Source organism: Oncorhynchus masou, chromosome 19, assembly GCF_036934945.1.
Source record: "Oncorhynchus masou masou isolate Uvic2021 chromosome 19, UVic_Omas_1.1, whole genome shotgun sequence".
Lineage (NCBI taxonomy): Eukaryota > Metazoa > Chordata > Actinopteri > Salmoniformes > Salmonidae > Oncorhynchus > Oncorhynchus masou.
Window position 1 is genome coordinate 39,805,655 of NC_088230.1, and position 22,948 is coordinate 39,828,602.

Genomic DNA, 22,948 nt, shown 5'->3' on the forward strand with positions numbered 1-22,948 from the left:
GCTCTCAACCCCTGATAGGCTGCCGGGGCTAGATGCTGGCACTCCTCTGGACCAATAGCAGGGCCCGGTGGTGATGTCATGGGGTAGTAGAGGGGCTGTTGCTGATGCTGCCGCTAGTCTGTATCCAAGGAGCAACACTGACAGAGAGAGAGACAGCCTGAAAACCCGGACCCACCCCGCCAACCCCATCCACCATCATCAACTCGGCCCTGCTCCAGAGGAGGGTAAGGGGAAAACACGCCTCTCCGGAACATCACACAGAAAGACATCAAGGAGGTAGACTGTTATCTGGGGGTAGTTACACTAATATTAGGGGATGTTACTAAAGGATGTAGTGTAGTAGCTGTTGGCTGTACTGGAAAACGATGCAACGACTGTCGTCTAGGAGCTCTGTGTCCTCTCTCTCCATGTTGTGTCTGTCAGTAATCAGGTACTCTCTCTCTCCATGTTGTGTCTGTCAGTAATCAGGTGTCCTCTCTCTCCATGTTGTGTCTGTCAGTAATCAGGTACTCTCTCTCTCCATGATGTGTCTGTCTGTCTGTAATCAGGTACTCTCTCTCTCCATGTTGTGTCTGTCAGTAATCAGGTACTCTCTCTCTCCATGTTGTGTCTGTCTGTCAGTAATCAGGTACTCTCTCCCTCCATGTTGTGTCTGTCAGTAATCAGGTACTCTCTCCCTCCATGTTGTGTCTGTCTGTCAGTAATCAGGTACTCTCTCTCTCTCCATGTTGTGTCTGTCAGTAATCAGGTACTCTGTTCTCCATGTTGTGTCTGTCAGTAATCAGGTATCTCTCTCTCCATGTTGTGTCTGTCAGTAATCAGGTACTCTCTCTCTCTCCATGTTGTGTCTGTCTGTAATCAGGTACTCTCTCTCTCCATGTTGTGTCTGTCAGTAATCAGGTACTCTCTCTCTCCATGTTGTGTCTGTCAGTAATCAGAAACTCTCTCTCTCTCCATGTTGTGTCTGTCTGTCAGTAATCAGGTACTCTCTCTCTCCATGTTGTGTCTGTCAGTAATCAGGTACTCTCTCTCTCCATGTTGTGTCTGTCTGTCAGTAATCAGGTACTCTCTCTCTCCATGTTGTGTCTGTCTGTCAGTAATCAGGTACTCTCTCTCTCCATGTTGTGTCTGTCTGTCAGTAATCAGGTACTCTCTCTCTCTCCATGTTGTGTCTGTCAGTAATCAGGTACTCTCTCTCTCCATGTTATGTCTGTCAGTAATCAGGTACTCTCTCTCTCCATGTTGTGTCTGTCAGTAATCAGGTACTCTCTCTCTCCATATTGTGTCTGTCTGTAATCAGGTACTCTCTCTCTCTCCATGTTGTCTGTCAGTAATCAGGTACTCTCTCTCTCCATGTTGTGTCTGTCTGTAATCAGGTACTCTCTCTCTCTCCATGTTGTGTCTGTCTGTAATCAGGTACTCTCTCTCTCCATGTTGTCTGTCAGTAATCAGGTACTCTCTCTCTCCATGTTGTGTCTGTCAGTAATCAGAAACTCTCTCTCTCTCCATGTTGTGTCTGTCTGTCAGTAATCAGGTACTCTCTCTCTCTCCATGTTGTGTCTGTCAGTAATCAGGTACTCTCTCTCTCTCCATGTTGTGTCTGTCAGTAATCAGGTACTCTCTCTCTCCATGTTGTGTCTGTCAGTAATCAGGTACTCTCTCTCTCCATGTTGTGTCTGTCAGTAATCAGGTACTCTCTCTCTCCATGTTATGTCTGTCAGTAATCAGGTACTCTCTCCCTCCATGTTGTGTCTGTCTGTCAGTAATCAGGTACTCTCTCTCTCCATGTTGTGTCTGTCAGTAATCAGGTACTCTCTCTCTCCATGTTGTGTCTGTCAGTAATCAGGTACTCTCTCTCTCCATGTTGTGTCTGTCAGTAATCAGGTACTCTCTCTCTCCATGTTGTGTCTGTCAGTAATCAGGTACTCTCTCTCTCCATGTTATGTCTGTCAGTAATCAGGTACTCTCTCTCTCCATGTTGTGTCTGTCAGTAATCAGGTACTCTCTCTCTCTCCATGTTGTGTCTGTCAGTAATCAGGTACTCTCTCTCTCTCCATGTTGTGTCTGTCTGTAATCAGGTACTCTCTCTCTCCATGTTGTGTCTGTCAGTAATCAGGTACTCTCTCTCTCCATGTTGTGTCTGTCAGTAATCAGAAACTCTCTCTCTCCATGTTGTGTCTGTCTGTCAGTAATCAGGTACTCTCTCTCTCCATGTTGTGTCTGTCAGTAATCAGGTACTCTCTCTCTCCATGTTGTGTCTGTCTGTCAGTAATCAGGTACTCTCTCTCCATGTTGTGTCTGTCTGTCAGTAATCAGGTACTCTCTCTCTCCATGTTGTGTCTGTCTGTCAGTAATCAGGTACTCTCTCTCCATGTTGTGTCTGTCAGTAATCAGGTACTCTCTCTCTCCATGTTGTGTCTGTCAGTAATCAGGTACTCTCTCTCTCCATGTTGTGTCTGTCAGTAATCAGGTACTCTCTCTCTCCATATTGTGTCTGTCTGTAATCAGGTACTCTCTCTCTCCATGTTGTCTGTCTGTAATCAGGTACTCTCTCTCTCCATGTTGTGTCTGTCTGTAATCAGGTACTCTCTCTCTCCATGTTGTGTCTGTCTGTAATCAGGTACTCTCTCTCTCCATGTTGTCTGTCAGTAATCAGGTACTCTCTCTCTCCATGTTGTGTCTGTCAGTAATCAGAAACTCTCTCTCTCTCCATGTTGTGTCTGTCTGTCAGTAATCAGGTACTCTCTCTCTCCATGTTGTGTCTGTCAGTAATCAGGTACTCTCTCTCTCTCCATGTTGTGTCTGTCAGTAATCAGGTACTCTCTCTCTCCATGTTGTGTCTGTCAGTAATCAGGTACTCTCTCTCTCTCCATGTTGTGTCTGTCAGTAATCAGGTACTCTCTCTCTCCATGTTATGTCTGTCAGTAATCAGGTACTCTCTCCCTCCATGTTGTGTCTGTCTGTCAGTAATCAGGTACTCTCTCTCTCCATGTTGTGTCTGTCAGTAATCAGGTACTCTCTCTCTCCATATTGTGTCTGTCAGTAATCAGGTACTCTCTCCCTCCATGTTGTGTCTGTCAGTAATCAGGTATTCTCTCTCTATGTTGTGTCTGTCTGTCAGTAATAATGTATCCTATTCAGCGCTGTCTGTCTCTGTGTTTACAGTATGTATGACAACAGGCAGGGTATGTGTATCTGTTGTGTCTTCTGTCTGGCTGTGAGAACAGGATCATGTAAGATTCATAATTCAGGTATTTACCTAGATCCTCGTAACCATGCGTTCCAAAAACAGCACTTGCAGCTGAACGATACTCTGTGTATATTCATGTCGTTGGATATCAGCTTCCGAGCACTGGATTCACTCTGGGTGGGTGTGTATTGGGATGAGCGGTGGATTCACTCTGGGTGGGTGTGTATTGGGATGAGCACTGGATTCACTCTGGGTGGGTGTGTATTGGGATGAGCGGTGGATTCACTCTGGGTGGGTGTGTATTGGGATGAGCGCTGGATTCACTCTGGGTGGGTGTGTATTGGGATGAGCACTGGATTCACTCTGGGTGGGTGTGTATTGGGATGAGCACTGGATTCACTCTGGGTGGGTGTGTATTGGGATGAGCACTGGATTCACTCTGGGTGGGTGTGTATTGGGATGAGCACTGGATTCACTCTGGGTGGGTGTGTATTGGGATGAGCACTGGATTCACTCTGGGTGGGTGTGTATTGGGATGAGCACTGGATTCACTCTGGGTGGGTGTGTATTGGGATGAGCACTGGATTCACTCTGGGTGGGTGTGTATTGGGATGAGCGGTGGATTCACTCTGGGTGGGTGTGTATTGGGATGAGCACTGGATTCACTCTGGGTGGGTGTGTATTGGGATGAGCGGTGGATTCACTCTGGGTGGGTGTGTATTGGGATGAGCACTGGATTCACTCTGGGTGGGTGTGTATTGGGATGAGCACTGGATTCACTCTGGGTGGGTGTGTATTGGGATGAGCACTGGATTCACTCTGGGTGGGTGTGTATTGGGATGAGCACTGGATTCACTCTGGGTGGGTGTGTATTGGGATGAGCGGTGGATTCACTCTGGGTGGGTGTGTATTGGGATGAGACGGTGCTGACTGGACATTAGGTAATAGGATAAGGAAAGGAGGAGACAGACAGGGAGGAATGTTAGAGACAGAAGTGAGGACAGAGAGAGAGAGAGAGACAGACAGACAGAGAGAGAGAGAGACAGAGAGACAGACAGAGAGAGAATATGGATAGTAGGCTTTATTTAGAAAAGTAGCATAGATCTACTGACAAGCTGATGAGAGGAACACAGACACGCAGACAGACAGACAGACAGACAGACAGACAGACAGACAGACAGGCAGGCAGGCAGGCAGATAGCCAGACAGACAGACAGACAGACAGGCAGGCAGGCAGACAGACAGGCAGGCAGGCAGGCAGATAGCCAGACAGCCAGACAGGCAGGCAGCCAGACAGACAGCCAGACAGACAGGCAGACAGACAGACAGACAGACAGACAGACAGACAGACAGACAGACAGACAGACAGCCAGACAGACAGACAGACAGACAGACAGACAGAGAGACAGACAGGCAGGCAGACAGACAGACAGACAGACAGACAGACAGACAGACAGACGAGAGAATGCCTACTTTCCTGTCTTCTTTATTGACAAACAAGAAATGAACAGCTTACCATGCAGAATGTTTCTATCGACCAGCCTCTCAGGTGACAGTTGTGAGTGTGCGTGTGCGTGTGGGCAGGGCACCACTGGCCTCTGGAGGTATCATGTCACATTGGAAAGAGAGCTGTGACACAGCGGTCTGGACAGTCACAGTGGAGAGAGAGCTGTGACACACTGTCCAGTCACAGTGGCCTGGACAGGAGGCTGTTGGAAATACACTATTTGCACAGAGTTGTGCTTATTTCTGGCTGAGCTTTGATTGGCTATTTTTTTAATAACCAATCATTTATTTTTACACCAAATACTAACATGCACATACAAACTTTACAGAAGCACACAAACAACGACGACATCTCATCTGCCCACACCCACATCCCTAGTGCCTGGCCACACCCCTATCCCTAGTGCCTGGCCACACCCTATACCTAGTGCCTGGCCACACCCCTATCCTTAGTGCCTGGCCACACCCACATCCCTAGTACCTGGCCACACCCCTATCCCTAGTGCCTGGCCACACCCACATCCCTAGTGCCTGGCCACACCCCATCCCTAGTGCCTGGCTACACCCCTATCCCTAGTGCCTGGCCACACCCCTATCCCTAGTGCCTGGCCACACCCCTATCCCTAGTGCCTGGCCACACCCACATCCCTAGTGCCTGGCCACACCCCTATCCCTAGTGCCTGGCCACACCCCCATCCCTAGTGCCTGGCCACACCCCCATCCCTAGTGCCTGGCCACACCCCCATCCCTAGTGCCTGGCTACACCCCTATCCCTAGTGCCTGGCTACACCCCTATCACTAGTGCCTGGCCACTCCCCTATCCCTAGTGCCTGGCCACACCCCCATTCTTAGTGCCTGGCTACACCCCTATCCCTAGTGCCTGGCCACACCCCCATCTCTAGTGCCTGGCCACACCCACATCCCTAGTGCTTGGCCACACCCCCATCCCTAGTGCCTGGCCACACACCCATCACTAGTGCCTGGCCACACCCCCATCCTTAGTGCCTGGCCACACCCCCATTCCGAGTGCCTGACTACACCCCTATCCCCAGTGCTTGGCCACACCCCCATCCCTAGTGCCTGGCCACACCCCCATCACTAGTGCCTGGCCACACCCACATCCCTAGTGCCTGGCCACACCCACAGCCCTAGTGCTTGGCCACACCCCCATCCCTCGTGCCTTTGTTATTCTTTGCCACATGGTCTTAAATTGTAAAAAAAATGTATAAATGTATCTTGGTTGCCCATGCTATTTCAATAAGAAATCATTTAATGGCGGATTGATTTATTCCCAAGTTTTTAGCATGTGTTTTTTCAAGATGAGTGATGAGAAAGGAATCATCCAGCTCATTTTGTATATCACTACGTCCCCATACGACATGACGGATTATAGGTGAGTTTACATTATAATATTTCTGATAGACAAATTTTCTGCTCCGCCCATAATTCTTGGACTGAGGAAACAGGACATCCCTGTCTTGTGCCTCTTTCTAAAGCAATTTCATCAGATAACGTGTTATTTGTGTATATTTTTTTGCATTATGTAATATTTTTATTAAATTATTAATAAATTATTATTATTAAATTAATATTAAATTAAATTATTATTTCAGCTGGAAAGTTGAAAGCTTCCAAAGTTTTGAATAGAAAAGGCCTTTCAAGACGGTTGAAGACCTTTTCGGCATCGACAGCCATTATTGCTAAATGTATATCTTGTTTTTTTGCATATTGTATTAAACTGAAACATGTTCTTGTATTTGTTTGTAAGTGTCTATTTTTTATAAACCCTGTTTAATTGACAAGTCTGGTTTCTGTAAATTCGCACATGTTTTAACTACATCTAATAATTCTTATTTTTTTTTGGGGGGGGGGGTCTCTCTCTTTTTAGTGATTTTTTTTGTCTGTTGATAATAGCTTCAGGGTTGTTAAGTCTAAGAAGGCTACAGAATCCATCCAACTGTTGTTTATTTCTGATTTATACTGTGCCTTCGGAAAGCATTACATTTTTCTACATTTTGTTAAGTTACAGCCTTATTCTAAAATGGATTAAATTGTTGTTGCTTTTTCGCTTATCAACCTACACACAATACTCCACAATGATGAAGCAAAAGAGGTTTTATAAATGTTTGCAAATGTATAAAAACAAACGGACATTTCACATTTACATAAGTATTCATATCCTCTCATGCTCTGTCAGGTTGGACAGCTATTTTCAGGTCTCTCTAGAGATGTTTCATCGGGTTCAAGTCCGGGCTCTGGCTGGGCCATTCAAGGACATTCAGAGACTTGTCCCGAAGCCTCACCTGCACTGGCTTGGCTGTGTGCTTAGGGTCGTTGGAAGGTCCCAAAACCCAGTCTGCGGTCCTGAGTGTTCTGGAGCAGGTTTTCATCAAGGATCTCTCTGTACTTTGCTTAGTTCATCTTTCCCTCATTTCTGACTAGTATCCCAGTCCCTGCTGTTGAAAAACACCGCCACAGCATGATGCTGCCACCACCATGCTTCACCATAGGGATGCTGCCACCACCATGCTTCACCGTAGGGATGGTGCCAGGTTTCTTCCAGCATATTTGGCATTCAGGCCAAATAGTTCAAACCAGAGAATCTTATTTCTCATGGTCTGTCCTTTAGGTGCCTTTTGGCAAACTCCAAGCAGGCTTTCAGATGCTTCCGTCTGGCCACTCTACCATAAAGGCCTGATTGGTGGAGTGCAGCAGAGATGATTGTCCTTCTGGAAGGTTCTCCCATCTACACAGAGGAACTCTGCAGCTCTGTCAGAGTGACCATCGGGTTCTTGGTCACCTCCCAGACCTTTCTCAGTTTGGCCGGCAGCCAGCTCTAGGAAGAGTCTTGGTGCTTCCAAACTTCTTCCATTTAAGAATGATGGAGGCCGCTGTGTTCTTGGGGACCTTTAATGCTGCAGAAATCTTTTGGTACCCTTCCCCAGATCTGTGCCTTGACACAATCCTGTCTCGGAGCTCTACGGACAATTCCTTCGACCTCATGGCTTAGTTTTTGCTCTAACTTTGGGACCTTATATAGACAGCTGTGTGCCTTTCCAAATCATGTCCAATCAATTGAAGGTACTACAAGTGGACTCCAATGAAGTTGTAGAAACATCTCAAGGATCATTAATGGAAACAGGAAGCACCTGAGCTCAATTTCAAGTCTCATAGCAAGGTATCTGAATACTTATGTAAATAAGGTATTTCTGTTTTTTATTTTAATACATTAGCAAACTTTTCCATAAACACAGTTTTGCTTTGTCATTATGGGGTGTTGTGATGTCATTATGGGGTATTGTGATGTCATTATGGGGTATTGTGATGTCATTATGGGGTATTGTGTGTAGATTGATGAAGATGTTTATTTTATTTAATCCATTTTAGAATAAGGCTGTAACGTAACAAAATGTGGAAAAGGGGAAGGGGTCTGAATACTTTCCAAATGCACTGGACATTTTCATAAAATCGTCATTAATCACATTTGTTGTTTTTAATTACCGCATTTTGTATCTTTGCCTTTTAAATTACAACTTGTTTAGCGTGTATTTGCTGCGAGATATTTACCAGGTTTATTTGCCATTAAGTAGTAGGCTTTTAAAATATCGTATTCCTGCTTATTTTCAGAAATGGTATTTTCTTCTTTACCTTGTACCGATGTTTCATGTCCTTTTTCTAAGATGTATTTTTATTTCATTTTCTAACTCAGGTTACAATTTTGCAGAGATTTTCCTAACGTACACCTTAAAGTTATTCTGAATTAAATCAGGGGTCAGCTTTTCTCTGTCCTTTATGTCTACATTTGTAATTGGTTCTCCAAAACTTTTTTTTTCCCTCTCATCAAGTTGTTTAGATTTGAAAACCCAACAGTTGTATTGGAAGGGGTCTGCGCTCGAAGGCTGTGTTTGGTTCTCCTCTTTGTCTTTCTCACTCAAACCCACGTGGTCAATCAATCACTAAAAAAAAAGGCTTCATTATCAACGCCTGGTCAATCAATCATAAAAATAGCCCTTGACTTTGGTCAATCAATCACTAAAAAAGGATGGTTTAACCCTTCATTAAGAACTGGTCCTAAAATGAATACATTAGGAAAGTGAATAGTGAATGAATAGTATTATAATAGTAATGAATAGTATTGAATAGTATATTGAATAGTATGAATAGTATGAATAGTATGAATAGTAATGAATAGTATGAATAGTATGAATAGTATGAATAGTAATGAATGTATTATAATAGTAATGAATAGTATTGAATAGTATATTGAAAGTATGAATAGTATGAATAGTATGAATAGTATGAATAGTATGAATAGTATGAAATATGAATGTAATGAATAGTATTATAATAGTAATGAATAGTATTGAATAGTATATTGAATAGTATGAATAGTATGAATAGTATGAATAGTAATGAATAGTATGAATAGTATGAATAGTAATGAATAGTATGAATAGTATGAATAGTATGAATAGTATGAATAGTATGAATAGTATGAATAGTAATGAATAGTATTAGGAATAGTGAATAGTGAATAGTATTAGGAGCCTGAAGAAGAAACTACCCAGAAGTCAATTCAACGTCTATTCCAGGTTGGTGAAATGACATGGTGTGGGCCCAGTTGATAGTAGTGTTAGGCCCCTGAAGAAGAAAGTCATGTAAGAACAGATTTTTGTAATATTTTGCATTAATTCAGTGTTGAGGAGCCCATCTGAGGAAGGGTGGAGACAGCAGCTGGTAGAGAGTTTGGAGGGAGAAGGGCTGCCACCCCTTCTTCCATCTCCCAGTCTCTCTTTTTCTCTGTCTCTCTTTTTCCATCTCTTGCTCTCTCTCTCTCTCTCTCTCCTCTCTCTCTCTCTCTCTCTCTCTTCTATCTCTCTCTCTCTCTCTCTCTCTCTCTCTCTCTCTCTCTCTCTCTCTCTCTCTCTCCTCTCTCTCTCTCTCTCTCTCTCTCTCTCTCTCTCTCTCTCTCTCTCTCTCTCTCTCTCCCTCTCTCTCTCTCTCTCTCTCTCTCTCTCTCTCTCTCTCTCTCTCTCTCTCTCTCTCTCCCTCCTCTCTCTCTCTCTCTCTCCTCCTCTCTCTCTCTCTCTCTCTCTCTCTCTCTCTCTCCCTCTCTCCCTCTCTCCCTCTCCCTCTCTCTCTCTCTCTCTCTCTCTCATCTGAATTCACTCTGCAGTTCTCCACGTGTCACGACGGTGATTTATCACACAGTCCCACTGGTACAGGTTATAGTGCGCGGCAGAAAGGTTAACCTGAACGACTGATCTCACAAACACCAGGATTATCAGATACCCTGTCTTCAAAACTAACACTTTTTATGACCATTCACAGATTTTTGCTATTTCCTCATTAAGACTTCAAGCACCAGTCTCTTGAACATAGCGTGACCCTGGGTGTTATGTTAACTGCAGATTATTTTAATAATCATTCTTATAAGGTAAAATCTCATCTTTATCTACAGGAACAGCATTGACCAGAATTGACCTGAGCTCAACACAGTGGAATCATGACCCTAGCAGGTAAACACTCATATGCAATACACAACACCTTCATAAAACCCCAAATGTACCTCCAACAAAAGGCCATTAATGCTGACAGGAGACAATCATTTAGACACAACAAAACATACGTTTGTGTACTTATTTTATGCAATATAACACACTATTAGTCTAGCCCTAGCCAGGGGCCGTAGTTGGGTGTTGGCTAGGTTTACACTGTCAGAGGCACACTGTACCCGACAGTGGACTACAGTGGCTTGCAAAAGTATTCATCCCCCTTGGCATTTTTCCTATTTTATTGCCTTAGTAAATAGAAGTAAATAGATTTTTGGGGGGGTGTTTATCATTTGATTTACATAACATGCACAACATGCATACACAACCACTTTGAAGATGCAAAATATGTTTTATTGTGAAACAAACAAGAAATAAGACAAGAAAAACAGAAATCTTGAGCGTGCATAACTATTCACCCTCCCAAAGTCAATACTTAGTAGAGCCCTCTTATGCAGCAATTACAGCTGCAAGTCTCTTGGGGTGTCTCTATAAGCTTGGCACATCTAGCCACTGGGAGTTTTGCCCATTCTTCAAGGCAAAACTGTTCCAGCTCCTTCCAGTTGGATGGGTTCCGCTGGTGTACAGCAATCTTTAAGTCATACCACAGATTCTTAATTGGATTGAGGTCTGGCCTTTGACTAGGCCATTCCAAGACATTTAAATGTTTCCCCTTAAACCACTCGAGTGTTGCTTTAGCAGTATGCTTAGGGTCCTTGTCCGGCTGGAAGGTGGACCTCCGTCCCAGTCTCAGACCTCTGGAAGACTCAAGAATGTCCCTGTATGTAGCGCCATCCATCACTCCTTCAATTCTGACCAGTTTCCCTGCTGATGAAAAACATCCCCACAGCATGATGCTGCCAGCACCATGCTTCACTGTGGGGATGATGTTCTCGGGGTGATGAGAAGTGTTGGGTTTGCGCCAGACATAGCGTTTTCCTTGATGGCCAAAAAACTCAATTTTTGTCTCATCTGACCTTCTTTTGCATCATTCCTTTCTTTAAGCAATGGCTTTTTTTAATGGCCATTCTTCCGTAAAGCCCAGCTCTGTGGAGTGTACGGCTTAACATGGTCCTATGGACAGATACTCCAATCTCCGCTGTGGAGCTTTGCAGCTCCTTCAGGGTTATCTTTGGTCTCTTTGTAGTCTCTTTGATTAATGCCTTCCTTGCCTGGTCTGTGAGTTTTGGTGGGCGGCCCTCTCTTGGCAGGTTTGTTGTGGTGCCATATTCTTTCCAATTTTTTTTATAATGGATTTAATGATGCTTCATGGGATGTTACAGAACTCGACACAACTCGAAGGGTACCAAAAAAAGACTGCAGCTTTGAAGTTCCCCAATAACACAGTGTCTCCATCATTCTTAAATGGAAGAAGTTTGGAACCAACAAGACTCCCTAAAGCACCAAGACTTCCTAAAGCTGTCCGCCCGGCCAAACTGAGCAATCAGGGAAGAAAGGCCTTGGTCAGGGAGGTGACCAAGAACCTGATGGTCACTGACAGAGCTCCAGTGTTCCTCTGTGGAGATGGGAGAACCTTCCAGAAGGACAACCATCTCTGCTACACACCAATCAGGCCTTTATGGTAGAGCGGCCAGATGGAAGCCACTCCTCTGTAAAGGCACATGACAGCCCACTTGGAGTTTGCCAAAAGGCACCTAAAGGACTCTCAGACCATGAGAAACAAGATTGTCTGGTCTGATGAAACAAAGATTGAACTATTTGGCCTGAATCCCATGCGTCACATCTGGAGGAAACCTGGCACCATCCCTCCGGTGAAGCATGGTGGTGGCAGCATCATGCTGTGGGAATGTTTTTCAGAGGCAGTGACTGGGAGACTAATCAGGATCGAGGGAAAGATGAACTAAGCAAAGTACTGAGAGATCCTTGATGAAAACCTGCTCCAGAGCAGGTTCACCTTCCAACAGGACAATGACCCTAAGCACACAGCCAAGACAATGCAGGAGTGGCTTCGGGACAAGTCTCTGAATGTCGTTAAGTGGCCCAGCCAGAGCCCAGACTTGAACCCGATCTTGAACCCGATCTGAAAATAGCTGTGCAGCGATGCTCCCCATCCAACCTGACAGAGCTTGAGAGGATCTGCAGAGAAGAATGGGAGAAACTCCCCAAATACAGGTGTGCCAAGCATGTAGCGTCATACCTAAGAAGACTCGAGGCTGTAATCACTGCCAAAGGTGCTTCAACAAAGTAGGGTTAGGGTTAGGGTTAGGGTTAGGGTTAATTTTAGAATAAGGCTTTGTAAAGTGAAAAAATGAAAATATTAATCTGTGATCAGAGAGGAGATGAAGGGTATTTATCTGTGATCAGATTTTAGAGATAAGGCTGTATTTATCTGTGATAAGAGAAATGAAGGCCCTGTATTTATCTGTGATCAGAGAGGAGATGAAGGCCCTGTATTTATCTGTGATCAGAGAGGAGATGAAGGCACTGTATACATAACTATATGTGTTTCCCCTGCAGCGTACAGAGAGAAGTTGAAAGAGCTCCCCCTAGTGTCTCTGTTCTGCTCCTGCATCAACCCTCAGACCATCGACTGTAAACCCACATACAAAGCAGAAGGTAAAACAACACATTCATAAGTTAATTTATAAGTTCTACCTTCCTGACTTTTCATACATTAGTACAACATATTCAGATAGAAACTAAATAGAAAAGAAGAAGCATTGAAGAAAAAAATACATTTGCAGAATATGTAGAAACATGTGAGCTTGCTAGTTGTCTAAAGGTTGTGTTTTAAAGCTCCTGTCCCATTCGTAGATGCGCTGGATCTGGGCTGGTGTGTGATAAAGGACGTGGAGGTGATAGAGTTGAACAAGCGTTCTTCGGGCCAGGCCTTCGAGGTCATCCTGAAGCCTCCGTCATTTGATGGCGTCCCAGAGTTCAACGTTACCATGCCCCAACGCAAGGAACTCTCCATGGAGGAGATCCAGAAGAAACTAGAGGCTGCAGAGGAGAGGAGGAAGGTGAGGGGGTCAGGTAGGGAGGAGAGGAGGAAGGTGAGGAGGACAGGGAGGAGAGGAGACACTAGGAGACAGGGAGGAGAGGAGAGGAGGAAGGTAGGGAGGAGAGGAGGAAGGTGAGGAGGGTAGGGAGGAGAGGAGAGGAGGTAGGTGAGGAGGACAGGGAGGAGAGGAGAGGAGGTAGGTGAGGAGGACAGGGATGAGAGGAGAGGAGAGGGGGAAGGTGGGGAGGACAGGGGGGAGAGGCGGATGGTGAGGAGGACAGGAAGGAGGGAAGAAGGTGAGGAGGACAGGGAGGGGGAGAGGAGGAAGGTGAGGAGGACAGGGAGGAGGAGAGGAGACACACAAGGAGAGGAGGAAGGTGAGGAGGACAGGGAGGAGAGGAGGAAGGTGAGGAGACAGGGAGGGGGAGAGGAGACACTAGGAAACAGGGAGGGGGAGAGGAGACACTAGGAGACAGGGACGAGGAGAGGAGGAAGGTGAGGAGGACAGGGACGAGTAGAGATACATACACACACTAACCATAGCAATAGAGGAGAGGAGAGGGACTACATAAACACACTAAAAGCAATAGAGGAGAGGAGACCTAGGAGACAGGGAGGAGTAGAGATACATTTTAGACATGGAGACAGTGCCATTGAGGACTTTCACCAATTTGAATTGGGACTTCCTATTGGTTAAGGAAGATTCCGTTTATTTACTAATTTATTGAAGTAGAAGAAGAACATTGACTTCTTCAAAATGGAGATGGTCCTCAATGGCGCTGCCATGATCTCAGGCACCATAATGGGACAGATGTTGCATCCTCTAAGTATATCTATGGCACAAACACACACCTGTCTGTATCCTGACACCACTGATCACACCGCCCCCTAGTGCCAGGAGGCTGAGCTGCTGAAGCACCTGGCAGAGAAGAGAGAGCACGAGAGAGAGGTGATCCAGAAGGCCTTAGAGGAGAACAACAACTTCATCAAGAACTCCAAGGAGAAGCTGGAGCAGAAGATGGAGGCCAACAAGGAGAACAGAGAGGCTCTACTGGCGGCCATGTTGGAACGACTGCAGGAGAAGGTGATGTTTCGCCACGGTCATGCTCTTTCTCTTTATTCTCTCTCAGTCTGTTCTCCTTATTTATTTTTCTTTTTTTTCTTTTTTTAACCTTAATTTTACTAGGAAAGTCAGTTAAGAAAAAATTCTTATTTTCAATGACGGCCTAGGAACAGTGGGTTAACTGCCTGTTCAGGGACAGAATGAGAGATTTGTACCTTGTCAGCTTGGAGGTTTGAACTTGCAACCTTCTAGGTTACTAGTCCAACGCTCTAACCACTAGGCTACCCTGCCGCCACTCTAATCTCCCACCCTCTCTAGTCTCCTGCAGCCTCAGGATGTATGCATTTCAGTTTGCAAAGAGTCAAATAAAGTTCGTTCAGAGCCATCGATGTGTTTGCTTGGGGGGGAATATATACGGCTGTGATTATAATCGAAGAGAATTCCCTTGGTAGATAATACGGTCAACATTTGATTGTGAGGAATTCTAAATCAGGTGAACAGCAGGATTTGAGTTCCTGTATGTTTTTGCGATCACACCACGTCTCGTTAACCATAAGGCATACGCCCCCACCCCTCTTCTTACCAGAAAGATGTTTGTTTCTGTCGGCGTGATGCGTGGAGAAACCAGCTGGCTGCACTGACTCCGATAAGTCTCTCCAGTGAGCCATGTTTCCGTGAAGCAAAGAACATTACAGTCTCTGATGTCCCTCTGGAATGCTACCCTTGCTCGGATTTCATCAACCTTGTTATCAAGAGACTGGACATTGGCGAGAAGTATACTAGGGAGTGGTGCACGATGTGCCCGTCTGACCAGAAGACCGCCTTGTTTCCCTCTTTTACGAAGTCGTTTTTTTGGGTCGCCGGCTGGGATCCATTCCGTTGTCCTGGTTGAAAGGCAGAACACAGGATCCGCTTCGCGAAAGTTATAAAACAAAAACTGCATAGTTTCCTAGGAACGCAAAGGGAGGCGGCCATCTCTGTCGGCGCCGGAAGTACATCTATCTTCAGAGCTCGTGCTGTTAGGTGAACTAAACTGGGAAATGCCCAGGCCATCCTACAATATAAGTGTGATGCCCTCAATCTCCCACAAATTATCAATGAACCTACCAGGTACAACCCCAAATCCGTAACCATGGGCACCCTCTTAGATATCATCCTAACCAATCTGCCCTCCAAATACACCTATGCTATTTTCAATCAAGATCTCAGTGATCACTGCCTCATTGCCTGCATCCGTAATGGGTCTGTGGTCAAACGACCACCCCTCATCACTGTCAAACACTCCCTAAAACAATTCAGTGAGCAGGCCTTTCTAATCGACCTGACCCGGGTATCCTGGAAGGATATTGACCTCATCCTGTCAGTAGAGGATGCCTGGTTGTTCTATAAAAGTGCTTTCCTCACCATCTTAAATAAGCATGTCCCGTTCAAAACATTTAGAGCCAGGAACAGATATAGCCCTTGGTTCACTCCAGACCTGTTTGCCCTTGACCAGCACAACCACATCCTGTGGCATACTGCATTAGCATCGAATAGCCCCAGCGATATGCAACTTTTCAGAGAAGTTAGTGTAAATGTAAGTTAGGAACCAATATACACAGGCATTTAGGAAAGCAAAGGCTAGCTTTTTCAAACAGAAATTTGCGCCCTTTAGCACAAACTCAAAAAGTTCTGGGACGCTGTAAAGTCCATGGAGAATAAGAGCATCTCCTCCCAGCTGCCCACTGCACTGAGGCTAGGAAATATTGTCACCACCGATAAATCAGCGATAATTGAGATTTCAATAAGCATTTTTCTACGGCTGGCCATGCTTTCCACCTGGCTACCCCTACCCCAGTCAACAGTCCTGCACCTCCCACAGCAACTTTCCCAAGCCTCCCCCATTTCTCCTTTACCGAAATCTAGATAGCTGATGTTCTGAAAGAGTGGCAAAATCTGGACCCCGACAAATCAGCCGGGCTAGACAATCTGGACCCTCGCTTTCAAAAATGATCCGCCGAAATGGTTGCAACCCCTATCACTAGCCTGTTCAACCACTCTTTCGTATCTTCTGAGATCCCCAAAGATTGGAAAGCTGCCGCGGTCATCCCCCTCTTCAAAAGGGGAGACACTCTAGACTCAAACTGCTACAGACCAATATCTATCCTGCCCTGCCTTTCGAAGGTCTTCGAAAGCCAAGATAGCAAACAGATCATCGACCATTTCAAATCCCACCGTACCTTCTCCACTATGCAATCTGGTTTCCGAGCTGGTCATGGGTGCACCTCAGCCACGCTCAAGGTCCTAAACGATATCATAACCGCCATCGATAAGAGACAATACTGTGCAGTTGTATTCATCGACCTGGCCAAAGCTTTCGACTCTGTCAATCACCACATTGTTATTGGCAGACTGGACAGTCTTGGTTTCTCAAATGATTGCCTCGCCTGGTTGACAAACTACTTCTCAGAGATCAGTGTGTCAAATCGGAGGGCCTGTTGTCCGGACTTCTGGCAGTCTCTATGTGGGTAACACAGGGTTCAATCCTCGGGTTTACTTTTTTCTCTGTATACATCAATGATGTCACTCTTGCTGCTGGTGATTCTTAGATCCACCTCTACACAGACGACACCATTCTGTATACTTCTGGCCCTTCTTTGGACACTGTGTTAACTAACCTCCAGAGGAGCTTCAATGCCATACAACTCTCCTTCCATGGCCTCCAACTGCTCTTAAATGCAAGTAAAAATAAATGCATGCTCTTCAACCAATCGCTGCCCGCACCTGCCTGCCCGCCCAGCATCACTACTCTGGATGATTCTGACTTAGAATATGTGAACAAGTACAAATACCTAGGTGTCTGTTTAGACAGTAAACTATCCTTCCAGACTCACATTAAGCATCTCCAATTCAAAATTAAATCTAGAATCGGGTTCCTATTTGCAACAAAGCATCCTTCACTCATGCTGCCAAACATACCCTCGTAAAACTGACTATCCTAACGATCCTTGACTCCAGGCGACGTCATTTACAAAATAGCCTCCAACACTCTACTCAGCAAATTGGATGCAGTCAATCACAGTGCCATCCGTTTTGTCACCAAAGCCCCATATACTACCATATACTAGTCCATCCAACTACCTCATCCCCATACTGTTATTTATTTTATTTATCTTGCTCCTTTGCACCCCAGTATCTTTACTTGCACACTCATCTTCTGCACATCTATCACTCCAGTATTTAATGCTATATTGTAATTATTTCACCACTCTGGCCTATATATTGCCTTAACTCCCTAATCTTACTACATTTGCACACACTGCATATAGACTTTTTCTACTGTATTATTGACTGTATGTTTTGTTTATTCCATGTGTAACTCTGTGTTGTTGTTTGTGTCGCACTGCTTTGCTTTATCTTGGCCAAGTCGCAGTTGTAAATGAGAATTTGTTCTCGACTAGCCTACCTGGTTAAATAAAGGTGAAATTAATTTATATATATATTTTTTTTTTTAAATATGCAAAATAGTGAAAATTAGAAAGGGGGCGGTCACTTTCATTTGTCCAATAGGAACTCTTGGTTTATTTATCAAACTCTTTCTTTCATCTCCCTCTCTCTTCCACTAACCAGTCTCTCTAAATTATCATTTTTTTACACTTTCAAAAAAAAAAATGAATTAATGATATATTAATAATAATAATAATAATTAATATTAATGATTAATTATAAAGACACTTAACATTATTTTTGTTTCTGTCAGATCATTTCCATGTTGATTACCTTCATTAGGAGCTTTTGTTTTATACTGTTTTTCCGTCTGGGTTTTACCAAATTAATGCTAATAGATTCCTGAATGTAAATATTGTTGTTGTTTTCCTGTGTGGCAGGACAAACATGCAGAAGAGGTGAGGAAAAAGGTACTAGCTTTGGCAGATGGATCTGGGCTGGATCTGGGCTGGTGTGTGATAAAGGACGTGGAGGTGATAGAGTTGAACAAGCGTTCTTCGGGCCAGGCCTTCGAGGTCATCCTGAAGCCTCCATCATTTGATGGCGTCCCAGAGTTCAACGCTACCATGCCCCAACGCAGGGAACTCTCCATGGAGGAGATCCAGAAGAAACTAGAGGCTGCAGAGGAGAGGAGGAAGGTGAGGAGGACAGGGAGGAGAGGAGACATTAGGAGACAGGGAGGAGAGGAAGGAGGAAGGTAAGGGAGGAGAGGAGGAAGGTGGAGGAGGAGTAGGGAGGAAGGTGAGGAGGAAGGGAGGAGGACAGGGAGGAGGAGGAGACAGGGAGGAGAGGAGACAGGAGGAGACAGGGAGGGGGGAGAGGAGGAAGGTGAGGAGGTGAGGGAGGAAGGTAGGGAGGTGAGGAGGAAGGTATGGAGGAGAGGAGGAAGGTGAGGAGGACAGGGAGGAGAGGAGAGGAGGAAGGTGAGGAGGACAGGGAGGGGAGAGGAGACACTAGGAGACAGGGAGGAGAGGAGAGGAGGAAGGTGAGGAGGACAGGGAGGAGAGGAGAGAAGGAAGGTGAGGAGGACAGGGAGGAGAGGAGGAAGGTGAGGAGGACAGGGAGGAGGAAATGAGACACATGGAGACAGGGAGGAGGGAGGGAGGAGGAGACAGGGAGGAAGTAGAGGAGGACAGGGGGAGGGAGGAGGAGAGGAGACGCTAGGAGACAGGGAGGAGTAGAGGAGACACATGGAGACAGGGAGGAGGGGAGGAGACGCTAGGAGACAGGGAGGAGTAGAGGAGACACACATGGAGACAGGGAGGAGGAGAGGAGATACACAAGGAGACAGGGAGGAGGAGGGGAGACACACAAGGAGACAGGGATGAGGAGAGGAGACACACAAGGAGACAGGGAGGAGAAGGGGAGACACACAAGGAGACAGGGAGGAGTAGAGGAGACACACAAGGAGACAGGAGGGGAGAGACACTAGGAGACTGGGAGGAGGAGAGGAGACACTAGGAGACAGGGAGGTGGTAGAGGAGACACTAGGAGACAGGGAGGAGGTAGAGGAGAAGAGGAGAGAGGGAGGAGGAAGATGACTAGGGAAGACACAGGGACACACATAATCATGGAGACACTCAGGAGACAGGGAGGAAACACACTCACCATAATCCATGTCTGTTTGTATCCTGAAGGAGGACACCGCCCCCTAGTGCCAGGAGGCTGAGTTGCTGAAGCACCTGGCAGAGAAGAGAGAGACACTATGAGATGGGGAGGAGGTGAGACAGAAGGCCTTAGAGGAGAACAAGGAGATGGGGATCAAGAACAGGAAGGAGAAGCTGGAGCAGAAGATGGAGGCCAACAAGGAGAACAGAGAGGCTCTACTGGCGGCCATGTTGGACGACTGCAGGAGAAGGTGATGCACACTAGGAGACTCGAGTTTCTTCCTCTTTCAGGGAGGGGGTGACGACACTCTGTCTCTCTCTCTATAGTCTCTTCTCTAGGAGAAGTAACGTTTACCTCTCCTTTCTTATTCTTGAGCTTATCTCTCTCCCTCCTGTCTCTATCACTCTCTATTTCTAAATATTTCTATATCTTTCTACTAACTCTCTCTCTTTAGTCTCCCTCTCTCTTTAGTCTCCCTCTCTTTAGTCTACCTCTCTCTTTAGTCTCCCTCTCTTAGTCTACCTCTCTCTTTAATCTCCCTCTCTCTTTAATCTCCCTCTCTCTAGTCTCCCTCTCTCTTTAGTCCCCCTCTCTCTCTCTCTCTCTCTCTCTCTCTCTCTCTCTTCATCTCTATTAATGTAAGGTTTAGTTACTATATCTCTCTTTCTCTTTATTCTCTCTACAGGCTGTCCGTTTGTCTCACTGTCTCTCTCTCTCGGTCTCTTTCTTTCTCCCTCTCAGGAGAAATTGATGTTTAGGCTTTTGACACTCCACACATAATCAGTGTCTCTCTCTCCTAGTCTCTCTAGTGTCTCTCGCTCAAACACAGTCTCTCTATAATCTCACTCTCCTAATCCAGTGTCTGTCTCCTAGTCTCTCTAGTCCTGATACTCTCTCTTCTAGTCTAGTGTCAGGAGGCTGAGCTGCTAGTCTTGGCAGTGTCTCTCTCTCCTAGTCTAGTGTCTCTCTCTCCTAGTCTCTTAGGTGTCTCTGTCTCCTAGTCTCTCTAGTGTCTCTCTGGAGCTCTAGTGTCTCTCTCTCCTAGTCTCTCTAGTGCAGGAGAAGGTGATGCTTTCTTTCTCTCGAGTTTCTTTCTCTTTCATCTCTCTCTCTCTAGTGTCTCTCTCTCCTAGTCTCTCTAGTGTCTCTCTCTCCTAGTCTCTCTAGTGTCTCTCTCTCCTAGTCTCTCTAGTGTCTCTCTCTCCTAGGCTAGTGTCTCTCTCTCCTAGTCTCTCTAGTGTCTCTCTCTCCCAGTCTAGTGTCTCTCTCTCCTAGTCTCTCTAGTGTCTCTCTCTCCTAGTCTAGTGTCTCTCTCTCCTAGTCTCTCTAGTGTCTCTCTCTAGTGTCTCTCTCGTGTCTCTCTCTAGTGTCTCTCTCTCCTAGTCTTTCTCTCCTAGTCTTTCTAGTATCTCTCTATCTTACTCTCTTTCTGTCTCCCTTTAGTTAATCTATTCTAACTCTCTAAAAAATTTGCATCACCCAAATTCTCATCTAGTCTATTCCTCTGTCTAAAATCTCAAACCTCATAATTATACAGACTCTAAACCCATTCTGGTGTTTAGCTTGTCCAAGTTTTTGTCTGGTCATTCCCATGTTGAGTATCTCTCTGGAGAACCTCGGGAGATATTTGTTTTATTCTGTTCATATCTAGTTTACCCTCTAATCTTAGATTCCTAAATGTAAATCTTGTCTCTTTAGTTTTCCTCTCTCTTTAGTAAACCTCTCTGAGGAAGAAAAAAAGAACTGGAGGAGGAAGCCTCTCTGGAAGTCTCCCTCTCGAGGGAGTGGGTTCTCCTGTCTCTTAAGTAGACCTCTCTTTAGTCTGAACTATGAACACAGGAGTCAATGTTCATGCTAATGTATCGGTCTCGAATTGGAACAAGTCTACAAAACTCTCAGGGATTCCACAACACTCAACAAAAACATTGTGATGAAATAAAAGAGACAAGGAGGTGTCTGTCTGCCAATGTAAGGTCACTCTGTGAGTCTCTCTCGTGTGAATTCATCTTTAATGACGGTTTAATTATGTTCTCAGAGGGAATCTTTATTCTCTGTGGTGGAACACAGTGGAGTGTTTATCAATATGTCTGCCTCAGTCTCTTTCAAAACATCTCCCTACACTCTCAGAGCCCACTATCCCAGAGCTGACTGAACACACCCTAGAGCTCTCTCTCCCTAGCTCTCTCTCAGTGCCCTCTATCTCCAGAGTCTCTCTAGTGTCTCTCTCTCCTAGTCTCTCTAGTGCTCTGAACACACCCTAGAGCCCCTAGTCTAGTGTCTCTCTCTCCTAGTCTCTCTAGTGTCTCTCTCTCCTAGTCTAGTGTCTCTCTCTCTCTAGTCTCTCTAGTGTCTCTGTCTCCTAGTCTCTCTAGAGTGTCTCTCCCTAGAGCTGACTGAAGTGTCTCTCCTCCTAGTCTCTCCTAGAGCTCTCACACCCTAGTCTATCCCTCTGACTGTCACTCTCTCTCTCTATCCCAGAGCTGACTGAACACACCCTCAGAGCCCACTATCCCAGAGCTGACTGAACACACCTTAGAGCTAAGGGCCCAGTGTCCTCTGACTGAACCACCCTAGTGTCCCACTCTCCCAGTATCTCTAGTGAACACACCCTTAGTGCCCACTATCCCTAGCTGTGAACTTTCTCCCTAGTCTCTCAGTGTCTCTCTCAGAGTGACTCTCTCGTGTCTCTCTCTAGTGTCTTTCTCTCCTAGTCTTTCTAGTATCTCTCTATCTTACTCTCTTTCTGTCTCCCTTTAGTTAATCTATTCTAACACTCTAAAAAATTTGCATCACCACAAATTCTCATCTAGCGTATATTCCTCCTGTCTAAAATCTCAAACCTCATAATTATACAGACACTAAACCCATTCTGGTGTTTAGCTTGTCCAAGTTTTTGTCTGGTCATTCCCATGTTGAGTATCTCTGAACACACCCTCGGGCCCACTATCCCAGAGCTGACTGAACACATCTTAGAGCTCACTATCCCATTGTTGTTGTTTTCCGAGCTGTTTTATTCTGAACATATCACCGACTTAATGCTAATAGATTCCTAAATGTAAATATTGTTGTTGTTTTCCGTGTGGCAGAATAAACACAGCGAAGAGGTGAGGAAGAAAAAAAGAACTGAAGGAGGAAGCCAGCTGGAAGACGAGTGGAGCGAGGGAGTGGGTTTTGTGAGTCAATAAGAAAAATAGACCTGAAAACAAGCCAATCTGAACCATGAACACAGGAGTCAATGTTCATGCTAATGTATACGGTAACGAATTGGAACAAGTGTACAAAACTAAACAGGGATTCCACAACACACAACAAAAACATTGTGATGAAATAAAAGAGACAAGGAGGTGTCTGTCTCCCAGAGCTGACTGAACACACCCTTAGAGCCCACTATCCCAGAGCTGACTGAACACACCCTTAGAACCCACTATCCCAGAGCTGACTGAACACACCCTTAGAGCCTACTATCCCACTAGCTGACTCAACAACATCCACACTCTGTTTCTCACTTGCAGGTGCTTACACATCAAAATGATTTATAGTGTGATACATTTTTCCCTACAGCTTTATCGTGATGCTGTAAC

General features: G+C 45.4%; 1 pseudogene; it reads left to right on the forward strand.

Moving 5' to 3' along the window:
- Positions 1-234: 234 nt before the first annotated feature.
- Positions 235-22,539, forward strand: LOC135506260 (stathmin-4-like; annotated as a pseudogene).
- Positions 22,540-22,948: the final 409 nt, after the last annotated feature.